This window comes from Artemia sp. Qi Xiang Cuo, chromosome 14 (genome assembly GCF_049724085.1).
Source record: "Artemia sp. Qi Xiang Cuo chromosome 14, ASM4972408v1, whole genome shotgun sequence".
Classification (NCBI taxonomy): Eukaryota; Metazoa; Arthropoda; class Branchiopoda; order Anostraca; family Artemiidae; genus Artemia; species Artemia sp. Qi Xiang Cuo.
Window position 1 is genome coordinate 56,579,577 of NC_142807.1, and position 20,931 is coordinate 56,600,507.

General features: G+C 39.2%; 1 protein-coding gene across 2 annotated transcripts in view; it reads right to left on the reverse strand.

The window, feature by feature from the left end:
* The window catches only part of LOC148944665 (fork head domain transcription factor slp1-like), a 98,683-nt gene that overhangs the window by 74,507 nt on the left and 3,245 nt on the right, over nucleotides 1-20,931 (reverse strand). Inside the window, exon 2 of one of the 2 annotated variants that reach the window (XM_089100362.1) lies at nucleotides 19,840-19,931. The exons of the other annotated variant lie outside the window; for it this stretch is intronic. The gene's annotated coding sequence lies outside the window, so the exon portion shown is untranslated. The remainder of the gene's footprint in view (nucleotides 1-19,839; nucleotides 19,932-20,931) is intronic. 2 annotated transcript variants of the gene reach the window in all.

Genomic DNA, 20,931 nt, shown 5'->3' on the forward strand with positions numbered 1-20,931 from the left:
ATAATGACATGTAGAATATTAATATAAAAATACGTTAAATACATTATTACACATTATTAGTACACTTGCGCGTCACTTTCCGTCAATTCATCTTTATATTCATTGATGATATTGTCTGCTAATGTCCTTTTTATTCTGCCTGCGATTTCACTGTCTATTGTCACATTATTTTTACATAGATGGCAGTTTTGACACATTGACAAGATATGATTTATGATGTTGGTGCAGGAGTATGCTTGTCTTTTTCTTGTTCTCTTTGAAATGATAATACAGGAAAGAGGATGATAGGATTTATCAACAGGTAATGTGTTACCAGAAGCCGTAGCAAGGAGCTGTCCCCTATCATCGACAATTATTTTTAAGTTGGCATTCTCTTTGAGCACTAATTTCTCTGGTAATGATACTCTTGCATATCCACCGTTTACACGAATGAAATTCTTGGGTACACCCAAGGAATTTAACTCCTCACTGTGATGACAACGTATGCATACATTGCCAATAAGATCTCCACTTGCACTCGTTTCATAGTTCAGGTATTTCTCCTTGTCAGCGTTCAACACGACAATGATTTTTTCATGTGCACATACTTTCGTAGAATAATTCATCTTCACTTTTTACAGATATGAATTGTGTGTTGATCCTTCCACTGCGTAAAAAATACTGATTTAATGCATGCAATAAACTAGGTAGTGTCGATAATCTACCATAGAGTACCAGTGGAAAAGCCGCGTCATGTCCATGAACAAGCACAGAGTACGATTGGTAGAGCCGTAAGCATATTTCATGTCATTTTAAGATACGTAAAAAGTTAAAAAATACCATGTTAAAAAATTTAAGAAAGTATTTACGAATTGGGGTGGGGAATATTTTTGGTTTGAAAATGGTTTAGGAATGACATTATTTAAGGAACTTTTTAATAAAATATATAATAAATCAAAAAAAAAGTATTAAAAAAAAAATGGCGCGGGGACGCTTTGTGGGGTCCAGGGTGGGTGTTTGGGAGGACCCTTGGGGGGCCGGTTGGCTCTTTGGGAGCTTGGGGGACCTTTGAGGACCCGGGGAGGGCCGTTGGGACACCGTTGGTCCTTTGGGAGCTCGATGGGCCTTTGGGGGGCCCGGGGATGGCCTTTGGAGGTCTGGGTGGGCCTTTGGGGGCGCCGGTGGCTCTTTGGGAGCTTGGGGGACCTTTGATGACCGGGGGGAGGGCCTTTGGGGTCCGGGGTGCCCTTTGGGGATCCGGGTGCCCTTTGAGGACCAGAGGAGGGTCTGAGGAGGGCGTTTGGGGGGGGGGGGGGCTGGGGCTCTGGGAGCTTGGGGGACCTTTGAGGACAGGGGGCTTCCTTCGGGGTTGGGGTAGGAGGATTGGAACCCTTTGGGGTTGGGTTAGAGGACCTCACAACGCTGTTCAAATGAAACTTGTGTATTATAACGACCACATTCAACACCTCCTCCAAAATCTCTTCAAAAATCTTCTTTTAAAATGTCTCTATCTGTTTCGCCGAAATAATTCCATAACCTGTCTAAAACAGTTTCGCCCAAATAATCCCTAAACGCAAATTCAGCGTGTTCCTTTTGTTTGGCATCTCTGCGCCAATGCATTTCAAATTATTTGGAAACCTTCTCGCGCGCCAAAACAATTCATCGCTAAGATGTTTCTTGCCTAATTGTTTCCATGGCCTTTGGTTATTAATATCCTTTGGAGTTCGACCAGTAGAACTGTTCCCGAGGCAAAGACATTAATGATTTTGGATCTATTCCTGGAGAAATGTTTCTAGGCGAAAATTTTTAAAGTCTGACAGATGATGTCATTGATTGATTGATCTGTCAAGAAAGGGAAAATTAATTTGTTGTTTCTAAGGGGAATTATTGATTCACGATATGTGAATTGAGGTCGACAGCACAGGTGTTCTGACTCGTGACAGCACCACGTGTTTTTTGATTTATCAGTGAGAATTAAAAAACAGAATTTTTCTCACTTGAAAAACCACGAATTTTGTCACATTTATTAAATTCTCACTTGAAAAACCATTAATTTTGTCACATGTTTGTAATTCTAACTTGAAAATACATGAATTTTGTCACATTTATGAAATTATCACTTCAAAAACCAAAAAACAACACAAAACTTTGTCAAAATTAATGGTTTTTAAAGTTAGAATTTAAAAAATGTGACAAAATTCATGGTTTTTCAAGTGAGAATTTCATCTGTTTTTTCATTCTCACTGAGAAAACCATAAACCACGTGGTTCTCGTGGGATCAATAGGGGCCATTCTACTTAGGCCTTTCGATTTCCAATCGAATGAGCCCTTTTTGAGTTTCTACGACAACGCTTTCAATAAAAACCTTATATGCCCCCAGGGCATAACTTACAACCCTTGCCTTGGGGGCTGGGGGGGGGGGGTTGTCATCCTCAAAGACCTAATTTTCAGAACTTTCTGCTACATTGAACAAAATGGCTATCTGAAAATTTTGATTGGATGTGTTTGGGGGAATGGTGGGCGTGAGGGGAGGATTAGTTACCCTCCAATCACTTTCAACTATTATAAAGGGCACTAGCCCTCTCAATTTCCAATTGAATGAGCCCCTTTTGAAGTTTTTACAACATCGCTTTCTATAAAAACCTTATATGCCCCCAGGGCAAAACTTACAATCATTGCCCTGAGAGCTATGGGGGTGGTGGGGTTGTCATCCTTAAAGACCTAATTTCCAAATCTTTCAGCTACGTTGAATAAAATGGCTATCTAAAAATTTTGATTAGATATGTTTGGGGAAAAGGTGGGCGTGATTTTTAGTTGCCCTCAAATCACTTTCGAGACAATTAAAAAGGGCACTAACCCTTTGAATTCCAATCGAATGAGCACTTTTTGAAGTTTCTACTACAATGATTTCTATAAAAACTTATATGCCCACAGGGCATAACTTATAACCCTTGCCCTGAATACTGTGGGGGGAGTTTTCTAATCAAAGGTATAATTTCCTGAGCTTTAAACTGCGTTGAACAAAATGGATACCTTAAAATTTTGATTGGATATTTTTGGGGAAATGGTGGGCGTGGAAGGGGTGTTAGTTGCCTTTCAGTCACTTTCGACTATTAAAAAGGGCACTAGCCATTTCAATTTCCAATCAAATCAGCCCTTTTTGAAGTTTTTACGACAACGCTTTCTATAACAACCTTATATGTCCCAAGGGCATAACTTACAACCCTTGCCCTAAGGGCTGTGGGGGGATTGTCATCCTCAAAACCATGATTTTGAAAATTTTCGATTGTGATGCACAATATGCCTACTTTAAAGTTTTTATTGGATGTGTTTGGGGAAAAGGTTGCCGTGAGAGGTGGGTCCGTTACCCACAAATTAATTGTGACTATTAAAAAGGGTACAATCCCTTTGAAATTTCAATCGAATGAGCCCGTTTTGAAGTTTCTACGGTAACACTTTCTATAAAAACCTTATATTTCCCCAGGGCATAACTTACAACCCTTGCCCCGAGGGCTGTGGGGGAGTGTCCTCCTCAAAGGCGCATTTTCTATGTAGAATTTAACTACGTTGAACAAAATTGCAATCTAAATATATTGGGTGGATGTATTTTGTGAGATAGTGCGCGTGAAAAGAGGGCTAGTTGTCCTCACATCACTTTCAACTATCAGTAAGGGTACTGAACCTTTCACTTTCAAATCCAATGAGCCCTTTTTCAAGTTTCTATGACAACGGTTTCAATAAAAACCTGGTATACCACAGGGGAATAACTTATAACCCTTGTCCTGAAGACTGTGGGGGGAGTGTCCTGCTGAAAGGTATAACTTCCTGAACTTTAAACAGCGTGGAACAAAATGGGCATCTCAAAATTTTGATTGGATGTGTTTTGGGAAATGGTGGGCGTGGAAGGGGTGTTGCCATCCAATCACTTTCGACTATTAAAAAGGGCACTAGCCATTTCAATTTCCAATCTAATTAGCCATTTTTGAATTTTCTACGACAAAGCGTTCTATATTAACCTTATATGCCCCCAGGGAATAACTTACAACCCTGGCCCCGAGGGCTGGGGGGGGGGTCGTCATCCTCAAACAAACTAATTTCCAGAACTTTCAACTGCTTTGAACAAAATGGCTATCTTAAAATTTTGATTGGATGTGTCTGGGGAAATGGTGGGCGTGAGAGGGGGGATAGTTGCCCTCCAATCACTTTCAACTATTAAAAAGGCCACTAGCCCTTTGAATTTCCATTAGAATGAGCCTTTTTGAAGTTTCTATGAAAACGCTTTTTATAAAAACCTTTTATGCCCCAGGGTATAGCTTACAACCCTTACCCTGAGGGCTGTGGGGGGTTGTCCTCTTTAAAAACATAATTCCTATCTGGAAATCAACTACGCTGAACAAAATGGCATCTCAAAATTTTGATTTTACGTGTTTCGGGAAATGGTGGGCGTGGAAGGGATGTTAGTTGCCTTCCAATCACTTTCGACTATTAAAAAGGGCACAAAACACTCCGATTTCCAATTGAATGAGCCCTTTTAGAAGTTGCTACGACAACTTCTTCGATACAAAATGCCCTGGTCTAAAGAAAAAAAAATAATACAGTGTGCCAACATCGTTCTTATATACCCCCAGGGTATAACTTAAAACCCTTGCCCTGAGGGTTGTGGGGGAGTGACCTCCTCAAAAACATATTGTCTATCTGGAAATCAACAACGCTGAACAAAATAATAATAATAATAATATATTGAAAACCCGTCGTATACAATAAATGTACAATGACAGAGCATACAAAAATGCGAAAAGAGGAAACAAAAAGAAAACATACTAAAAAATAACAACAAAAGCAACAACTTCTTAAATGGTAGACAAAATAGTACGAAAAGAGGAAACAGAAAGATAACATACTCAAAGATTACAACAGAAACAACAACTTCTTCGAAAATAGCAACAAGGACAACAACTTCTGAAAGGAGAAAAAAAAAAAAAAAAAAGGGAAACAAGAGGGAAAATTAAACAAGCAAACTTGCCCACTCGTGCTTCAGAATTGCTGGTTTTGTTTGTTGCCGGCTAATAAATGTCTCAACAGCTAGATTTGGGTCCGCTAGGTTGTAGCACCGAATCAGAAAACTATTTTTTGTCAAGGTGGCAATTTTAGTAGGTACTTTGCAAAACGGAAAAATAAAGAGCGGATCTTAGACTTTTCACGGTTTGCCAATAATTTCCAGAAAGGGGTCACATATAATATATGTGGCAGAGCGGTAGCGTTGTAAATACTTGCCAGTAGTGGACGGTTAAATCTCAGAATGGATTTAACAATCAAAGCATAGAAGCTGGAATTCGCCGTTCAAGATGTGAGATCAGGAGGGAGCGGGTATGCTGTAATAAGGTACCTATTGGCAGCCCCAGATACACTATTTTATCAACTGGTTTTACTGAGCAATCACCTAGTGTGATATTATTAGGAGGGTCATTCTTCCAATTGTAAAGCAAGACTTCCGACTTTTGGGAGTTAAATCTCAGACCGAATTTCTCGTAATTGGACTGCAGACATGAGAATATTTCTGAAAGGCGGTTAAGCGTCCGGCTGAGATTCAAAGTGTCATCAGCATAGCACACTAGGGAGATGTCAATGGAACTGAGAATGCATGATGAAGGACAGCTGTCTTGAGGCTCAATAATATAGTTGTTGAAGAAATTGGGGGATAAAACTGCCCCCTGACGGGCACCTTTACGGACTGGTATCGAAGCTGACCGTGGGGCTGGCGGAAGGCCTTTATCGGGAGGGAGCTTGAGTCGCACGCGAAGGCGAGAGTAAAGATCACGGAAAACCTGGATAATATTTGAGTTCCCTCCTCTTTTAGCTGACTATCTATAAATGGCTATATCAAAATTTTGATTGGATGTGTTTCGGGAAATGGCGGGCGTGGAAGGGGTGTTAGTTGCCTTTCAATCACTTTCGACTATTTAAAAGAGCACAAGCCACTACAAAGTTAAATTGAATGAGCCGTTTCCGAAGTTTCTACGACAAGTTCTTCGATACGAAGTGCCCTGGTCAAAAGGAAAACAATAATAAATAATACATTGTGCCAACATCGTTCTTATATGCCCCCAGGGCATAACTTAAAACCCTTCCCCTGAGGGTTGTGGGGGAGTAACCTCCTCAGAAACATATTTTCTATCTGAAAATCCACTACGCCGAACAAAATGGCTATCTCAAAATTTTGATTGGATGTGTTTGGGGAAATGGTGGGCGTGGAAGGGGTGTTAGCTGCCTTCCGATCACTTTCGACTATTCAAAAGGGCACTAGCCATTCCAATTTCCAATCGAATGAGCCCTTTTTGAAGTTTCTACGACAAATCCTTCGATACGAAGTGGCCTGGAATGTAAAAAAAAAACAAAAAAAAACAATAAATAATACATTGTGCCAACAAGACGTTTATATTTGAAAAATCAGTAAAAAGGTAGGAAAATATGCGCCTACCCTTGCAATAACATTTTGCCCCAGTTGACCCCATCATTATGTCCCAGTTATGGAGGGTATCTGATAACTAGGACAAAAGGACTTACTCTAGACTTTTGCCAGTTTCAAGAAAAGTAACAGCGCTAAAAATTGGTAAAAATTTGTGGAGAAACTAGAATGTTTAGGCTATCGGTTGGTCCTTCAAGCATTTATATAGCTTTATCAGGACCCGAGCAATACTAAAAAGAAGATTTTTTGTCCCAGTTATAGCCGGTCTCCCCTACATGGCCAAAATAATAGCTTACATTAGCTTAAGAAAAATAATGTTTAAGCCTAAGAGCACAAAAATCTAAAAAAAAAATTTAACACCGTCTTTTATACCAAATTCGTCACCTCAGCCCACATCAACTTGACTTAAATCAAATTCAATTTGGCCACCAGGCTTTGTCACCTTTAAAGGAAATTGGCCATGGGGGTTGGGCAAGGACACTGTATAGAATTTTCTTACTTATTTCACTTCTTTACTGAACTCCCTTATTTTAGTCCCTACATTAAATTCCTACTTTTTTCAGATGTGAAATGTCATGGGCAGCACAATAGCACTACCTAAGTAAACAGTGATGAAACTTTAATGTGTCATTTTTTTTTCTCCAGGCCACTTGGCATGGACGGAGTTTTTGCAAAAATTTTGGAGGGGTGTAGTTTGATTGGAAATTGAAAGTTCGAGCGTCCTTCTTAAGAGTCAAAAGCAATTGGAAGGCAACCAGCTCCCCTCCCATGCCTCTTTTTGCTGCCCTTCCTCAAAAGACAACCAACCAAAATTTTGAGATAACTGTTTTGTCCAAAATAGTTGAAAGGCCCAATAATTAACCCTCAGTGGATGAGATGACCACTCACAGCCCTTAGGGAAAGGGCAGTAAGTTATAAAAGGTGCCCAGTGTTTACATATAGGTAATTCATAGACAGCTGCCTAAGTAAAGAACGATGTTGGCACAATGTATTATTTTTAGTTTTTCTTTGTTTTAGACCTGGGCACATCGTATTGAAGGAGTTATCGTAGAAACTTCGAAAAGGACTCATTCGATTGAAAATTGGAAGGGCTTGTGCCCTATTTAATGGCTGAAGGCGATTGAAGGTAACTAACACCCCTTCCACGCCCATCATTTCCACAAACAAATCCAATCAAAATTTTGAGATAGCCATTTTATTCAACGTAGTTGAAAGATCTGAAAATTACGTCTTTAAGGAGAGCACTCCCCCCAGCGCCCTTAGGGCAAGGGTTATAAGTTATGCCCTGGGGGCATATAAGTTTTTTTTTATAGAAATCGTTGTCATAGAAACTTCAAAAAGGGCTCATTCAATTGGAAATTCAATGGGCTAGTGCCCTTTCTAATAGTAGAAAGTGATTGGAGGGCAACTAACCCCCCTCTCACGCCACCATTTCCCCCAACACATCCAATCAAACTTTTGAGATACACATTTTGTTCAACGTAGTTGAAAGTTCTGGAAATTATGTCTTTGAGGATGACAACCCCCACATATCCCTCAGGGCAAGGGTTGTAAGTTATGCCCTGGAGGCATATAATGTTTTTATAGGAAGCGTGATTATGAAAACTTAAAAAAGGGCTCATTCAATTGGAAATCGGAAATTCAAAGGGCTAGTGCCCTTTTTAATAGTTGAAAGTGATTGGAGGGTAACTAACCCCCCTCTCACGCCCAGCATTTCCCCAAACACATGCTATCAAAATTTTGAGATATTCATTTTGTTCAACAGAGTTGAAAGTTCTGGAAGTTAGGTCTTTGAGGATGATAACCCCCTCAGAGCCCTCTGGGCAAGAGTTGTAAGTTTTGCCCTAGGGGCATATAAGGTTTTTATACAAAGCGATGTGGTAGAAACTTCAAAAAAGGCTTATTTGATTGGAAATTGAAAGGGTTAGTGCCCTTTTTAATAATCAAAAGTGATTGAAGAGCAACTAACCCCCCTCTCACGCCCACCATTTCCCCAGACACCTTTAATCAAAATTTTGAGATAGGCATTTTGTTCTTTGTAGTTCCATGTTCTGGAAAGGATGACACACCCGAGGATGGGGATGAATTTGATTCAACAAAACTTTGAGGATGACAAACCCGTCATACCCGTCAGGGCAAAGGTTGTAAGTTATGCCCTGGGGGCATATAAGGTTTTTATAGATAGCGTTGTTGTAGAAACTTCAAAAAGGGCTCATTCAATTGCAAATTAAAAGGGCTAGTGCCCTTTTTAAGTCGAAAGTGATTGGAGGGCAACTAACCCTCCTCTCAGGCCCACCATTTCCCCAAACACATCCAATCAAAATTTTTAGATAGCCATTTTGTTCAACGAAGTTGAAAGTTCTGAAAATTATGTCTTTGAAGATGACACCCCCCCCCCCCCCCTCAGGGCAAGGGTTGTAAGTTATGCTCTGGATGCATATAAGGTTTTTATAGATAGCGTTGTCATAGAAACTTCAAAAAGGTCTCATTCAATTGGAAATTGAAATGGCTATTGCCACTGAGGATGAAAACCCCCCACAACCACCAGGGCAAGGGTTGTAAGATATGCCCTGGGGGTATATAGTAGTAGTAGTAAGTATGACGGCACTAGACCCTTAAGGTCCAAACTGGTGGTGCTGATCTCCGTTTCGTGGCCCTTCAGCCAGGAAGTGCAATGGGGGGATGGGGACCAGCCATCCTGTGCTTTCGCACACCCTTTCTGCTTACCTTCCCCATATTTCTCCAGATATCCATTTACAGATGGGTCCACTCTGGCTAAGATTGCAGAGTCAGACCACTTACCCGCGTCCGAAATCAAATACCTGGCCACGCCCGGGATCGAACCCGTGGCCCTTGGACAAAGAATTCTCAACCCAACCCACGTCCATTTAGCAAGGACGGCATTTAGCCAGGGGGGTATATAAGGTTTCTTTTAAAAGAAAGTGTTGTCATAGAAACTTCAAAAAAGGCTCATTCGATTGAAAATTGAAAGGGATAGTGCTCTTTTTAATAGTCGAAAGTGATTGGAGGGCAACTAACCTCCAACTCGCGCCCAACATTTCCCTGAACACATTCAATCAAAATTTTGAGATAGCCATTTTGTTCAACATAGTTGAACGGTCCGGAAATTATGTCCTTGAGGATGACCAACCACCTAAATTCCCCTGGGGAAAGGTTGTAAGTTACGGCCTGGGGGCATATAAGGTTTTTTTTTATAGAAAATGCTGTCGTAGAAACTTCAAAAAGGGCTCATTTAATTAGGAATTGAGAAGGCTACTGCCCTTATTAAAAGTCAAAAGCGATCGGAGTACAAATGCTCCCCCTTAGGCCAATCATTTCGCCATACACTTCCGATCAACATTTTGAAATAGTCATTTTGTTGAATGTCTTAGGCTAATAATTGAGAAGTGCCTGAGTTTTCAAACACCTTTAGTCTTCAGTTTGATAGATTATGAGCAAGCGTTCGATTCTGTTGATAGAATAGCTTAAGTAAAAGTTTTATCCTTGTATGGTATACCAGACAAACACATAGTGATTAGTGATTAGACAAATAAAGTGATTAGTACTATGTACCAGAATAACACTGCTGCGGTTAAGGTAGGAAATGAGGTTAGCAGCTGGTTTGGTATTAAATCAGGAGTTAAGCAGAGTTGTGTTCTATCCCTCTTTATATGGGTTATTTTGATGGATTATGTCTTGAGCAGCACAGCAAAGGCAATGGGAGACCACGGAATCAAATGGGGAGGATAAGGTCTCCTGGCCTTAGATTATGCTGATGATTTAAGCATCCTAGAGGAAAGTGTGAGCAAAACGAATGCAGTTTTAGAGGTTTTGCCAGTTCAGGGAGCTAGAATAGTCTTGGAAATTAATGTTAAGGAGACTAATTCAATATGGCTAGGAAAAATGAAAATGAAAAGCTGACGTTGGGTAAAGAAAAGATTGATAAGGTAGACAGCTTTAGTTATTTTGGTAGTATTATTAGTAAAGATGGTAGGAGCATTGAAGATGCTAAAAGTAGAATAGCCAAGGCTCAGGGTGTTTTTTCACAGTTACAAAAAAGTCTGGAAGAATAGGAAGATAAGTCTGCAAACCAAGATTAGAATATTAGAAGCTACAGTGATGACAGTGGTCAAATATGACAGTGGTCCATACTCTGAAGTATGGACGCTCCAAAAAGTGGATGAAGATTAGCTAGATGTTTTCCAGAGAAATTTCTTAAGGATTGTTCTGGGTACCCGGCTGACTGACCGTATTTCAAACAATAGGCTACACGAAAAGTGTGGTTCAATACCGCTCTCTAGGGCTATAATGAAAGAAAGGTTGAGGTGGCTAGGTCACGTTGTGCAGATGAAGGATAACAGATTGCCCAAGATTGTTCTTTTCGGCCAACCGTCTAGGGCTAAACGGAAAGCAGGTCGTCCCTGTCTGGGGCTGGAGGACGTAATAAAGAAAGATTTAAAGGAAATGGGAACTTCGTGGGCGGGTGTAAAAAGGGAGGCTTTGAATAGATTGGGGTGGAGGAGGAGCGTGCGTAGCCGTGTTGGCCTCAGGCGGCTTGGTGCTGCGGTGAGTTGTTAGTAGTAGTAGTTGAAGGGTCGGGAAACTCTTTTTTTGAGTATGACAGCCCCCCCCCCCACAACCCTCCGGCCTAAGGTTGTAATCTATGCCCTGGGGGCAAATATTGTTTTTATAGAAAAAGTTTTCGTAAAAACTTCAAAAAGGGCTCATTCGATTGAAAATTGAGGGCTATTGCCCTTTTTAACAGTCGAAAGCAATCAGAGGGATAATCACCCCCCCCCTCCCCATGCCCATTGTTTCCACAAACATTTCTGATCAATATTTTGTTCAACATAGTTGAAAGCTCTGGAAATTAAGTTGTTGAGGATGACAACCCCCCACAGCCCTCAAGGTAAGGGTTGTAAGTTACGCCCTGGGGGTATATATGGTTTTTATAGAATGTGTTGTTGTAGAAACTTCAAAAAGGGCTCATTCGATTCGAAATTGAAAGGGGCTAGTGTCCTTTTTGATAGTCAAAAGCGATTGAAGGTTAACTAACCCCCCTCTCTCGTCCACCATTTCGCCAAACACATCCCATCAAAATTTTGAGATAGCCATTTTGTTCAACGTTGTTTAGAGACATGGAAATTATGTCTTTGAGGATGACAAACCCCCCCAGCCCTCAGGGCAAAGGTTGTAAGTTATGCCCTGGGGGCATATTTGGTTCTTATTGAAAGTTTAGTCGTAGAAACTTCAAAAAGGCCTGATCTAATTGGAAATTGAAAGGGCTCGTGCCCTTTTTAATAGCCGAAAGTGATTGGAGGGAAAGTAACCCCCTATCACGCCCACCATTTCCCAGAACACATTCAATCAAAATTTTGAGATGGCCATTTTGTTCAACATAGTTGAAAGGTCCTGAAATTATGTTCTTAAGGAAGACAAACCACCCACATTCCCCTGTTGTAAGTTGTAAATTATGGCCTGGGGGCATATAAGGTTTTTATAGAAAATGTTGTCGTAGAAACTTCAAAAAGGGCTCATTTAATTGGGAATTGAGAGGGCTAGTTCCCTTATTAATAGTCAAGAGCGATCGGAGTGCGAATGCTCCCCCTCACGCCCATCATTTCCCCAAACACTTCCAATCAAAATTTCAGAGATACCTATTTTGTTCTATGTATTTGAAAGGTCTGGAAATTATGTCGTTGAGGATAACGAATACCCCCAGCACTCAGGGCAAGGGTTGTCAGTTATGCCGGGGGCATATAAGGTTTTTATAAGAAGCGTTGTCACAGAAACTTCAAAAAGGGCTCATTCAATTGGAAATTGAAACGGCTAGTGCCCTTTTTACTAGTCGAAAGAGGCTGGAGGGCAACTAACACCCCTCTCACGCCCACCATTTCCCAAAACACATCCAATGAAAATTTTGAGATAACCATTTTGTTCAACGTAGTTGAAAGTTCTGGAAATTAGGTCTTTGAGGATGACAGTCCCCCTCCCCCACAGCTCTCAGAGTAAGGGTTGTAAGTTATGCCCTGGGGGCATAACTTACATGTCACGCCCACCTTTTCCCCGAACACATTCAATCAAAATTTTGAATATGCCCATTTTGTTCAACATAGTATAAAGGTCCAGAAATTATGTCCTTGAGGATGACAAACCACCCACATTCCCCTAGACAAAGGTTGTAAGTTATAGCCTGGGGGCATATAAGGTTTTTTATAGAAAGCGTTGTTGTAGAAACTTCAAAAAGGGCTCACTTAATTGGGAATTGAGAGGGCTCGTGCCCATATGCCCTGGGGGCATATAAGGTTTTTTATAGAAAGTGTTGTCATAGATACTTCAAAAAGGGCTCATTCGATTGGAAATTGAAAGGGCTAGTGCCCTTTTTAATAGTTGAGGGTGATTGGAGAGCAAGTAACTCCCTTCTTATGCCCACCATTTCCCCAGACACATCCAATCAAAATTTTGAAATGATTGAATGAGCCATTTTGTTCAACGTAATTGAAAGTTCTGGAAATCATATCTTTGAGGATGACAAACCCCCCACACCACTCAGGGCAAGGGTTGTAAGTTATGCCCTGGGCGCATATAAGGTTTTCATAGATTGCGCTGTCATAGAAACTTCAAAAAGGGCTCATTCAATTGGAAATTGAAATGGCTAGTGCCAATGAGGATGACAACCCTCCACAAACCTCAGGGCAAGGGCTGTAAGATATGCCCTGGGGGCATATAAGGTTTTTTATAGAAAGTGTTTCCGTAGAAACTTCAAAAAGGGGTCATTCCATTGGGAATTGAGAGGGCTACTGTCCTTATTCACAGTCAAAAGAAAGATCTTAAGCCGAACTGGCCAGCCATGACAAAAAACCAACAAAGAGAAAAATCTCAGTGAAAAAACAAAACAAAACAAACGAGACTGCGGCCAGTGGAGAGAAAAGAAACGACAAATGCAAAACAACACGTATATTTCGCCTGTATCTAAACAAGGCGTCTTCAGCACTAAAGAAACACAAGAATAACAACATAAAAAAAAAAAAAAAAACTTAAAACTAAAAATAACAATAACACCACCACCAAAAAAAATAAAAATATACAATTGGCGCAAACTGATCCACGTAGGGAAAAGATGCTATTATGGAGTTACCTCAGTGAGAACACCAGAGCAACTGAGGAAAAATTTAAAAAAAAAAGGCTTGCTTAATTGTAGGGTTTTTTCTATTGAATTTCGGTGTTCAATAAACCTTTCAACAAATTGTTGGTGAGTCCTACCAATATAGAACTTCCCACAAGAACACAGAATTTTATACACCCCACTTACTAAATTTCCCCGGGTTAAATCCTTACCAGAATTAAAGAAACTACCCATTGGCCTCAATGGGAAACATGTGATAGGAAACATGTATCAATACTAATCTTACGCAAAATCCGTGACAGTTTCTCACCCAAACCAGGTACATAAGGCAATGAAATGAAACTTTTTGATACATTTAAATCTAAAGACTGGGAAACCCCAATAACCCTACTATCATGTTTAACACGTCTATTTTCTATATTTTGTCAATGAACTTAACTGGGTAATTATTACAAAGCAAAATATCCCTCAAGTATAACAATTCCAAATCCCGAAATTCCTGGGAACGAATTCTAAAGGCTCTATCCACTAGTGAAATTACAACCCCCCGTTTTGCGTAGGTTTTCTATAAATCAAGAAAAGTAAATGGAGATCCCTTTTAATTAATAAAATATCCTGAAAAGGTAATTTATTATTTTCCTCAAACTCAAATGTAAATTTAATAGTGTTATCAAAACTATTCAAATGCTTACAAAATAGGCCTAAGGAGTCAAATCAATGTTTCAAACCTCAAACCACATCATCCACAAACCTACCTCAGAAGCACGGGGAGATTTAAAAACTGTTCATAGGTGAGGTTTCAATAGTTTTTATTCAAAGTTTTGCAACTAAAGGAGCGAGCGAAGCCCCATAAGTAACCCAAAAATTTGTCTATAAAACTCCCCTCTAAAACCAAAATAAAAAGAAAATTGATTTACTAGGATAATTAGTTTCATAATGACTTCAATATCCAAACTGGCTAAAGTCACATCTTGTATTAAATCAAAGTGTTTTTCTAATATGCTTTTTAAAATGTCCTCGCACCTTTTTAAATCACAATTTGAATACATGGAAACAACATCGAAACTACAAAGAACTGAACTATCCTCCAACGTGAAATTTCTCAATTTATTAGTAAGATCAGTCGATTTTTTTAAATATGATCTTTGTGTTCCCAAAAGTGGACACAATGCTACCGACAACCATTTCCCTAATTTTGAAACAGTGACGGAAAAGTTGACACAATGGGGCGGAGGGGGGCTCCAGTCTTATGAATCTTAGGTAGACAATAGATCTTGGGTGCCGAACAACCCCTAGGATAATATTTGTTATAAAACTGTGGGGTAATGTGAAAATTGTTTTTCAATGACTACCATTTCTTTCTTGATGATTTTACTTATTTGTCTGTAGGATCAAAATCAAGTTTTTTGTATATAATAGTGTCAGAAATAATGGCTTTCATTTGATTATTATAGTCTTCTGTGTTCATAATTGCAATCGTGTTTCCTTTATCGGCTCTGGTGATAGTAAGGAATTTATCCTTTTTCAAATCTGAAAGTATTTTATTGTCATTTTTTTGTGAGATGTCTTTACCATTTATGCTCATATTAAAGGTCTTTAGTTTTCTTACGATCTCGGCTCTAAGTTCTTGAGGAGTTTCTACTTTATCTATAGAAGCCATAAATTCCTGACTCCACCTTTGAAATTATTTTTGAATAGGAGATTGGTGTTGAAAAACAGAACTTAGAACTCTTCGACAAAACTGCCTTCTGTTTAATATTAAGAGGTTTAGATGACAAATTCTTAGTTGCAGGACTCATACAAAAACGAGGATAAAAACATCTGAATCTTTGAACTTTTCAAACAAAAGTCTATTAAACTTGTCAACCAGACGAACCTTTGACAAATGAAAATCATGGCGGGAAGATCTAATGGCCATTTTCTTAATTCGCAAAAAAATGTCAGATGGTAGGTCATTCCTTAAAAGGGTTTCAACAGAATTTAAGTCCTTAGACAGTTGAAAATGACTCTGTTTTTGTTCAGAAACAACGTGATTTAAAGCCATTAGGCTTTATTTGTTTTTTAATTTTGATTCATTGCCGCTGGCCGTAGTCTCGTTTGTTGTTGTTTTTTTCACTGAGATTTTTCTCTTTGTTGTTTTTTTTTAACAGTCGAAACTAATCAGAGGGATAATAGCCCCCTCCCACAATACCCATCGTTTACCCAAACATTTCCGATCAACATTTTGGTATGGTCATTTTATTCAAAGTAGTTGAAAGATCTGGAAATTATGTCTTTGAGGATGACAATCCTCCCCATAGCCCTCTTGAAAAGGATCGTAAGTTATGCCCTACGGGTATATAAGGTTTTTATGGAAAGTTTTGTTGTAGAAGCTTCAAAAAGGGCTCATTCGATTGGAAATTGAGAGGACTAGTATCTTTTTGTATTATTTGAAAGTGATCAGAGGGCAAATACCCCCCCCCCGCCCATCATTTCCCCAAACACTTCCAATCAAAATTTCAGAGATAGCCATTGTGTTCTATGTATTTGAAAGGTCTGGAAATTTTGTCTTTGAGGTTTAACACATACCCCCAGCCCTCAGGGCAAGGGTTGTAAGCAATGCCCAAGGGCATATAAGGTTGTTTTTATAGAAAGCATTGTTGTAGAAACTTCAAAAATGGCTCATTCAATTGGAAATTTAAATGCCTAGTGCCCTTTTTAACAGTAAAAGTAATCAGAGGGATAATCACCCCCCCCCCAATGCCCATCGTTTCCCCAAACATTTTGAGATAGTTATTTTTTTTTTCAACGCAGTTGAAAGTTCTGGAAATTAAGTTGTTGAGGATGACAACCCCCCACAGCCCTCGGGGTAAAGCTTGTAAGTTATGCCCTGGGGGCATATAAGGTTTTTATAGAAACCGTTGTTGTAGCAACTTCAAAAAGGGCTCATTCGATTTGAAATTGAAAGGGGCTAGGGCCCTTTTTAATAGTCAAAAGTGATTGAAGGTTAACTAACCCCCCTCTCAAGCCCACCATTTTCTCAAACACATCCAATCAAAATTTTGATATAGCCATTTTGTTCAACTTTGTTTAAGTTAAGGAAATTAGGTCTTTGAGGGTGACATAAGGATTGTAAGTTATGCCCTGGGGGCGTATAAGGTTTTTTATAGATAGCGTTGTTGTAGAAACTTCAAAAAGGGCTCATTCAATTCGAAATTGAAAGGGCTAGTTCCCTTTTTAAAATCAAAAGCGATTGGAGGGCAACTAACCCCCCTCTCATGCCCACCAACATATCCAAACACATCCAGTCCAAATTTTGAGATAGCCTTTTTGTTCAACGTAGTTAAAAGTTCTGGACATTATGTCTTTAAAGAAGACAAACCCCCCACACCCCTCAGGGCAAGGGTTTTAAGTCATGCCCTGGGGGCATATAAGGCTTTTATAGAAAGCTTTGTCATAGAAACTTCAAAAATGGCTCATTCAATTGGAAATTGAAATGACTAGAGCCAATGAGGATGACAACCCTCCAAAACCCTCGGGGCAAGGATTGTAAGATATGCACTGGGGGCATATAAGGTTTTTTATAAAAAGTGTTGTCATAGAAACTTCAAAAAACGCTCATTCGATTGGAAATTGAAAAGGCTATTGCCCTTTTTAACAATCGAATGTAATAAGAGAAATAATCATCCCCCCTCATACACATCGTTTCCTCAAACATTTCTGATCAACATTTTGATATGGCCATTTTGTTCAAAGTAGTTGAAAGGTCTGGAAATTACGTCTTTGAGGATGACAAACCTCCCCCATAGCAATCAGGACAAGGATCGTAAGTTATGCCCTTGGTGCATATAAGGTTTCTATAGAAATTTTTGTTGTAGAAGCTTCAAAAAGGACTCATTCGGTAGTTGTAGGCTTGGTAGATTATTTGATTCGATTTTTGTTCATTTTTGGTTTAATGGAGTTCTTTACTCATTTTTGATAAACCTGTTTTGTGGAAAAAGTTTTTTTAATTAATTTATTAGGAAAGGGGGGCATGTCTGATCCTGGGTCTTCAAAAAGGCTAAGGGTATTAACGTAAAACTTTCAGGGAATGTTGAACAAAATTAAAACACATTATGTGCATGCAGGTTGTCAAAAGAGCTTATTAGCAATATCTCAAGAACAGCTTAGGGTTTTAAGTTGAAAGTTTCAGGACATGTTGAACTAAATCAAAAGAAACTGTATGGTATATGAGCAATATGCCAGGAATGGCTTAGGGTATTAAGTTGAGACTTTTAGGGTACATTGAGGAGGATGTTGAATCAAATCAAAAGACACTGTATATCCAGATAGTCAAAAGGGGTATCTGCAATGTCTCAGGAAAAGCTAAGGGTATAAGTTAGAACTTTCGTGGCATGTTGTGATTGGTCTTTCATCAAGAATATAGATGAGGAAACGATAACTAAAGGATAAAGATCCTCCAGAGCCATTGCTAGGCATAAAGTGTCAATTTGATGTTTCAGCTGTTGGGACCTTTTTTACAGGGACAAGTAGAAAGCCTGTTGCCCAGCATTACTGCATCAGGGATCAATCCTTGAGCACCATATTGTGAATAGAGTATCAATTTTCACATTACCATAAGGGTAATGCATGGGCAACAATGTTATGAATGAATATTCATAACATAATATTATTAAAACAGAATATTATGAACGGACAAAATTAACAGAATATTATTGAGAGCTATTAGAAATCAGCTTACTATAAAATGGAAAAGGAGAACAAAACCCTCCTGTATACTGCAAAAAAAAACAAAAAAAAACGCTAGGAACAGAAAGAAGAAATAGGGAAGAAAACCCACTCCCAGAGTTTGCACAAATCTGCCACTTGTTTGGTATCTTCAACTAAAATGTCAAAGAATTTCTAGTTAATAAGAGCTTCTTTTTTGTTTTTTTTTTCCCTGTTCCTTCCTGGCCATGGAGCCTTACACAGGAGAGCATGTTGAAGCTTTTTTTGTTGTAGATTTACTGTTGAATAACAAACTCTGAAGTGAAAGCTGTACAAAAAGAATCACAACCAGGTGTAATATTGCATGACACCCAAACAGGCACATAACCTACTGAGAAGTCTTCCCAAAAATATCAATGAGAAGTATGAGGAAGTAGTAGCTACTGCATCTAAATTCAACCCTGAGATATTCTGGAGGTATGTGTTATTGATTAGCCCTAGGAGGCATCCTGTCACCCAACTTGTGCAAACTGGCTCAAATTCTGTAATCCAAAAGAGATAGCCACTGGACCAAAAAAGGAGTTCACCTCAGCATTTACTATTGCATATGATTCCTCAATTTTAAGCCCTATACATCTATCATAGGGAGCACAGTAGCACTTCCTAAGTAAAGAGCAATGTGTGCACAATGTATTATTAATATTTTTTTTTTTTGGTTTGTTTAGACCAGGGCACTTTGTGTAGAAGGAGTTGTCATAGAAACTTCAAAAGGGGCCCATTGGATTGGAAATTGAAGGGCTAGTGCCCTTTTTAACAGTCAAAAGTGATTGGAGAGCAACGAGCCCACTCCCCATACCCATTAATTCCCAAAACACATTCAATCAAAATTGCAAGACAGCCATTTTGTTCAACATAGTTGAACGGTCCAGAAATTGAGTCTTTGTGGATGATATCCTCCCCTCCCCCCCAAACAGCCCTTAGGGTAAGTGTTGTAAGTTATGCAACCCCACCACACACATCATATTTTTCCAAAATGCATCCCATCAAAATTTTGAGATAGCCATTGGTTCAAAAACAGTCCAAAGGTCACATAACAAAGCCTTTGGGGTTGACAAAACCCCTCAGAGTTGGGGGGCAATGGTTGTTAGTTGTGCCCCAGGAGCATATAGTTTTATGGAAGGAATGGTCATGTGAACTTTAGAGGAGGCTCATTTGATTAAAAACATAGTGATAGTTCCCTTTTAAGAATTGTAACCCCCCCCCCTGACGTCCTCTTTTCTCCAAACACATCCAATCAAAATTATGAGATATCCATTTTGTTCACAATAGTCCAAAGAGAATATAACAAAGTCTTCAGGCTGGACACAACCCCCCAGAGCCCAGGGAGAAGGGTTGTGAATTATGCCCCAGGGCATATAAGATTTTTATGGAATGGGACCATAAACTCTTAACAGAAGACCACAAAAACTGAATATTTGAGTGTGTAATGAAGTTCTTGACCCATTATCACAAAGTAGGTGACAGCTTCTTGAGTCAGACATAACTGGAGATGAAACACAGGAATGGAGACATGCAAACTTGCCTGTAAAGGTGAAAGTCAAACAGACTCTGTCCTAGCACAAAATCATGGCATCAGTGTTTTGGGATATGCATGGGGTTTTGTTGGCCAGCCTCCTGCAACAAGGAACTACTGTCAATGCAGAAACATACTCCCAAACACTGAGAAAACTATGCAGAGCAATTCAAAACAAAAGACACAGTAAGCAGACAAAGGGAATTGTCCTTCTCCATGACAAAGCAAGACCTCACACTGCAGGTCAGACCAGCAATTTGTTGGAAATTTTTAGGCCAACCAACCTACGGTCCTGATCTTGAGCTGAGGGATTACCATCTGTTCCTCAACCTGAAAGGTAACCATTACAATCATGACAACAATGTGAAAACAGCAGTGAACTTTGGTTATTGGAAAAGGCAGCAAGTCTTTATGAAGAGGGTATTTTAAATATTAGATGGGAGGTATGATAAGTGTTGGAACAAACTTGGCAACTTTGTCAAAAAATAGAGGAAAGTAGGTACTTTCTGCAAATAAATTTACTTTTTGAAATTACCTTTCATTGTGTACTTATGTTCAAACAGGCCTTACTTGAAAAATCCAACTCACATATACTCTGAATTGTATATAAGCTATGCACTGAAAACTCCAGAAGTCACTCTGGAATATTCTTTGAACTGATTAACATATTATCAAAACAATAGTAAATTTATTGAATCTATAATATTCAGGGTAGGCCTATATATCTACACATTAGGGGGTTGGGGGCACATTTAACCCTAGAATGGTAAGCTTGCCAAAAAGTTACATAGATAGTAAGCTTTTATAAAAATTAGTATTTGAAGAAACATTGACTTCTAAAAATCATCATTAAGTATATTTTAAAAGTAAGTGGGAATTACCAAAATCAAATTTTCAAAAATGTTTGAAACAACACAAAAGATTGGTGTCATTTCTTGGAGTCACATGGTGTGCATGACTTCACATGGTGTTCACTGCAGAATGACTTTTTGGAGTGGTTGCAAAAATTGATAGTTATTCAGCAAATGCATGCTGGGCAAAGGCTAAAGTCCATTCTTTTCTCTTCCACAGATGTCATTAAACAAATTTCACCTGTCACCT